Source organism: Phyllopteryx taeniolatus, chromosome 2 (genome assembly GCF_024500385.1).
Source record: "Phyllopteryx taeniolatus isolate TA_2022b chromosome 2, UOR_Ptae_1.2, whole genome shotgun sequence".
In the NCBI taxonomy this organism is placed as follows: Eukaryota; Metazoa; Chordata; class Actinopteri; order Syngnathiformes; family Syngnathidae; genus Phyllopteryx; species Phyllopteryx taeniolatus.
The window spans coordinates 8,121,588-8,127,693 of record NC_084503.1 but is presented as its reverse complement, the minus strand read 5'-3'; the positions used below and the strand labels follow the sequence as shown (position 1 = coordinate 8,127,693).

Here is a 6,106-nt window from a genome sequence, read left to right as displayed (position 1 = left end):
TAAGTGGTGTAAAGTTGTGAACATCTGCAAATGCCGATTGACAATCACTTTAGCGTACTTGTGCTCTTGTCCCCTGCACAGGGGTTAGTGTGGCCATCCTGTTATCATATAAATTTCCTTCTCTAATAAATTACATCTAAGTGGATGTTGGTGGTTAAAAAAAAAACAAACAAAAAACATTGTGACAGTTTTAATATGTTTGATAGCTCACACAGTATGGCATATTTTGTAACTGCCTCCAAACATCAAGTGCAATATGATATTTTATTTCATCTTCACAGGGCGCTTGTCACGATAAGTAATTGCAAAACACAGGACTGGACCCAAAAGCAGATGGAGGTGGAAGGAGTAGAGGAGAATAGTTTAATAAGGAGTTGCTCCAGGTAGTATTTCCAATGTGTGAGAGTGGTCCAAAGGAGCAAGGAACTGTCTGAAGACCTGGCTTGACGCCATGGTTGAAGCGGGCAGTGGAGCAGCACGGAAGGAATACTGGAAGCGGATCAATACAAGTGCGGATAGCCAGGTAATCAACTTACAAACACGAAGAGTAGTTTCGAGAGTTGGCGTGTGTAACATGGACAAATGTGAATACCCTGGCGCTAGATCCCTGGGTCAGGCAGGCTTAAATACAGGCAATGAAGAGTGCTGATTGGGAACAGGTGCGCAGGCAGTGATGAGGGCTGACTGGGAACAAATGAGCTGGGGAGAACAAGAGAGAGCGGGGAGGGTGGGGCGCAAAGCGCCACCCTAGCCCCAAACCAGAAACTGCAGGGCACAGATCATGACAGTACCGCCTGCCCCCAAAGGGACACCTCCTGGCGTCCTACCAGGCTTCACAGGGTGAGCAGCATAAAAGTCCCTAATAAGTGAGTCATCCGAAATCAGCTTGCGAGATATCCAGGAGAGTTCTTCCAGACCATACTCCTCCCAGTCCACAAGGAACCGAAAGACAGGCTGGCTGCTGCGCCCACCGGCTTGGAGAACTCCTTCCAGACCTGGGAGGAAAACTGAGGGCCTCGGTCCGAGACAATGTCAATAGGAATGCCGTGAAGTCTGAATACATGAAGGACGAAAAGGTTAGTGGTCTCAAAAGCAGAGGGCAACTTGGGAAGGGGTACATAATGGACACACTCGGAGAAACTATTGATGATGGTAAGGATGATGGTGTTACCTTCAGAGAGGGGTAGGCCGGTAACGAAGTCCAGGGAAATGTGAGACCAAGGGCGGCTCGGAATGGGTAAGGGGCGTAGCAGACAAGCAGGGGGTTGATGCGAAGCCTTACCTTGGGCACAGACGGAGCAGGCTAGGATGAACTCTCGGGTGTCTTTAGCCAGACTGGGCCACCAGAAGTGTTGTTGAACATGAACCAGGGCGGAAGGAGCGGCTGAAGTTGAAACGACTGAGAAAAAGGGCCCAACGAGCTTGCCGAGGGTTAAGACGCTTGGCAGAATGGAGATAGGCAAGACTTACTTGACACTTGACTTACTACAGCCTCCAGAGTGCGGCAAAAGAAAGGTGCTTAAGCTGAAGGCAGAATATGCGCTAGGCCGTTAGTAGGGGATGCCAACACTTCAAGGTTACTCCACCCAGAATGCACACAATTAGAGTGCAACCAATTAGTTATTATATATTGTATATACTTAAATATTTCATATTTGCAAATTAATGGCATTATCTGATGCTTTAGAAAGGTGCAGATATTTATTTTGTCCACTTGAGCTCGCCATCCACACACTCTACACAAGCTCATGCTTACTGAAGGCAAGTGTGCGCTGCTTGAATGACGTGAGGTGTTTTCCTGCCTTAAGCATTGACCCCGTTCTTCACACTGACGGTACTGGCAATGTATTCAGTGAAAAGCATTATGGGAACCCTGAATGCATTGTGGTGATGTTTTAACTAGAATACTGTAGTTGTAGAAAACAAGGTAAATGTTGCTCTTTACTTGCATTTGTTCCTGTCGATATTGTTACGAATGTGTGCATTAGCTATTAGTTGGGTTATGGTTGGTATTTTTAAATTTATTTCATATAACTCTGACTGTGGCCTGTGTTACAAAAAGTGTCTTCACGGGCATGTTCGTCGTATCCTCAAACATTTTGATGACTTACCAACTGTATGAGTTGAGATTACACTGGAAGGTAACTGCACTAAACTGACCTATAAGAAATATCTGGGATGTACTGAATTGGCAATTGGTGAACTGTGATTTTTTTATACAGTAGATAACCCAATTCAATCGATTAGATTGAGTGACAGACAGGTGACCGTGGAGCAAAGCAAGTTAACAGTCACCCAGTGTCGACTGCTGGGGTGAATAGATGGGTGTCTGGCAGAGCAATTGGGGACCTGTACAACAGCCACAGTGCAGACCTCTCAGACATTACTCCACTTGCACAGTAAGAATGTGTAGGAACAGAGCAGCAGCTCTTTTCTACCTGCAGATCCAGGTTAGCTCCAGCATCTATGAGCATCTGCACCAGAGGCTCATCTCCTGCAGAAGCAGCGTACATCAGAGGAGTCATTCCCTAGAAACACATGGGCATGCACGCACGCACTGACACACACACACACAGAGTTGTGTATTTTAATGAGTTTTCTTACTTAGTGTTTGATCTGGAATAGATAAATAAAAACAAATCTCTATGAGCTTTTACTATGAAAAAAATAGATCAAAATTAAGAATACAGTCTACCTAGTAATGCATGGTTATAAATGGACACCTATAATCTGTTAAGAGTCCCATTAAAAAAATGTGTTGCTTCACAGATTCGTCATATGTTCCAATAACATAAGGTTAAATAGTTTCCACAAGTGAGGCTTTTAAATCAGTGTTTTTCTTTCTTCTTTAGCTACACACATACAAGGTGTGTCAGAAAAGTTCGAGGACTCGTGTTTGGGGTTCTCCCCTTCAGTATAAATGCTCTGGAGTTTGTATAATTGTGAACTCAGCTCTCTGGAGCCATTGAACCTTTTTCCACGTATCCTCTGTGTCAGGTATATCCTCTGTGTCAGGTCGTCAAGCAATGAGCAGAATAAGAGATGATGCGACCAATGAGACAAGACTTGCTAGGGCTAGGGAGAGTCATCACACAGGTAAAGAGTCATGGATCTTCCAGTACGAGCCGGAGATGAAATGCCAGAGGTTTCAGTGGAAGAGTCCGACGTCGTCAAGGCCGAAGAAAACAAGACAGTCAAAGTCATATTGATCACATTCTTCAATATGAGCAGCATTGTCCATTGCGAGTTCTTGCCATGGGTGGGGCCTAACAATCAACCAGCACATCTACAAAGAGATCCAGGGTGATGACTTTGAAGTGGAAAAGGTTTGTAGTGTGGTTTTCAGATATTATATTGCGACATCAGTCGTGAGTCTTTTCTGACACACCTCATACAGTATGTAACATACATTTACAGGTTTTATCATGTTAATAAAGATTATTACATTCCTATAACCTTATTATTGTTGGTACAATAGACTGTTAGACGATTACAACAACAAAGTGGAAGGTTTCACTGCCCTCTTTGATTGTTTTGGCAGTCGGGTAAAAGTTCATAATGTGCATTATCTCTCCTTCCAGGGCATCTGCTGTATACACTCAAATTTGGCATTTAAGATGTAATATGATTTTAAAAAATGGCATAAAGTCATTCAAGTTTAAGAAGGAGATGTTGACTCAAGCCTGCCACAGACTGCGGCCCAACCTGACTGACTCTCACACAGTGTACAGGGCCCTGCAACGATTTTTATGAGTGGCCGGTCACTTGGCCACTAGCTTTCCGGCAATTCAAAATTTTAATTGGTGTTGTGCAATGTCAGCATCGCAGATTACAGCCAATCAAAATGCACATAAGCTCTCATATACGCTAAAAATACATTTCTGGGTTTTAAGCGACCGAGAACCGAGTTATTAATATACATTATATAAAGTATGCTGTGTTTTACAACAATGCTTAACTATACTTATAATTGCATATGTGCCTGTGGATTAAAGAGCGAAGCTTGCAGTCTCTGTTGCCAAAATTTATGCGAGCGGTACGTACCGTGCCATTATATTCAATGAATGGGAGTGGTGCTGAGCCTCCCAATATATAGTGAGATGAAAAAATATGTGAACACTTTGGAATTTCTTAAATTTCTGCATAAGTTGGCCATAAAATGTGGTCTGATCTTCATATAAACATTTCTGTGGACAAGTCTTGAGGTTATTGCTGGCAAAGGAGGGTCAACCAATTATTAAATCCACGGGTTCACTTACGTTTAGCTCCTTGTCCTGTGAATGTTTACATATTATCCATCCATCCATCCATCCATCCATCCATTTTCTTTACGCACTAGGGTCGCGGGCTGCTGGAGCTATCTTCGGGCCCTGAACCGGTCGCCAGTCAATCGCAGGGCACGTAGAAACAAACAACCATTCGCACTCACATTCATATTATTTTCAATAAAAATATGAAAACATAATTGTTTGGTTGGTATTAGTTTAAGTAGACTCTTTTAGATAATCTGACCACATTTTATGACCAATTTATGCAGAAATTTAAGAAATGGTTCAAATACTTTTTACTTTTTCCTCCCACTGTATCGCACTCTTTTATTTTCACCCACATCCTTTCTCTATAGCAACCCACTTCTTCCTTAACTAACACTCTATCTTTTTATGGTTTAATAAATGTGATAAAGTACAATACATTGAGTGGGCAGCCTCAAAAGCCTATAAAGACTCGCCGTGTAATGTCGCAGGGCGTCAATATATCAAAAATTGCTGTATGTACAGGTGTGAGTCACCAACTGTCAATTTTTTGTGTTGGGCTGGTCCAATCGGGTTGCGCACTTCACGTGGTGTGCGGCAGGCCTAACAGAGCAAAGAGGCAGGGAGGGCCAGCACTCAGACGCACATCCTCCTGATTAACTGGGTTAAACCTTACACTGATTACTAGCCGACTGAAGAAAAAACATTTCATTTTCACTCCAATATACTGTATGTTGTGTTCAATTTTGCGATTGATTTGACTTACAGCTTGCCTAAATCAAGTAACGACATGACTTAACATGCTTTAAACTTCGTCGGTTTGGATTTGCTTAATTTTTACCACAGTAACTTGGGACTTGCTTGAAACTTGAAGCTTGCAACTCTCATATAGTGACTTGTTCCTACCTCTATAAATAGTTGCCCTGCCTCCGGTTATTTAGCACTGTGTACTTGCTTGATAACTTGCTTCTGAGCAATTAGCCTCAACATGGCATGCTAATCAGTAAATAACCACTTTTATATTTCTGGATCTGGTGTCTTAACTATTATAGATCATTTTCCTGTTCCTGGAAATCCTCGCCAAAGTATTGCAGCTTCTCGTAGCGGTACCACGGCCCACCTTACGTCAAGTAACTTATACTGTTCCTCGTTTGCCTTGTTAACTCTTGTGTCTCCTCGTTCCCAGTGCTCCCCTGTGTTCCTGACCCACGTCATTCTGTTCTGTCCACTGCCTGCCACCTGTCCACGCCGCCGCCTGCCAACACATCCAGGACCACCTCCATAACCTTTCCTCAATAAACTGTTCATCATTTTACATCTGCCTCCGCCTGCTCTTGGGTCCAGCTACTCCCCACATGTGACAGTATATACAGTAAATCAAGGTCAAGATGCTTTTATTGTCAGTTCTTCAATATACGAAAGAGTGGATTGAAATTAGGGTACTCAAGGGCCCGCGGGGCTACAAAGACAGTACAAATAATATCTATATAAAAATCTAAATAAAACTATGGTATATATGGTATAAAACGTATTAATTGAATGTGCAATATCAATGATCAGGTGACGTGTGCAACATAGTTAAGGTCAGAGAATCAAGGCAAATAAGACATTTATAAATTAAATGACTAAACCCCAATGCTGCTAAAGTGGCTGGTGCGACCCTGAATCTAGTGTGTGTGTGTGTGTGTGTGTGCATGTGTGTACGTGTGTGTGTGCATGTGTATGTATGTGGGGCGTCAGAGTTCAGAGTTCAGGTGGACAGAGGACAGAAGAGGTAGAGGGGGCAGAGCGGGCAGAGTTCAGATTCCTGACAGCCTGATAAATAAAACTGTCTTTCAGTCTTGCCCCGCATA

At 43.0% G+C, this 6,106-nt stretch overlaps 1 long non-coding RNA gene across 1 annotated transcript; it reads left to right on the top strand.

The window, feature by feature from the left end:
• Positions 1 to 939: 939 nt before the first annotated feature.
• On the top strand, positions 940 to 5,568 carry LOC133470225 (uncharacterized). Its single transcript, XR_009785913.1, has 3 exons — positions 940 to 1,076; positions 2,998 to 3,326; positions 5,440 to 5,568. It is a non-coding gene; the product is annotated as an uncharacterized LOC133470225 (long non-coding RNA).
• Positions 5,569 to 6,106: the final 538 nt, after the last annotated feature.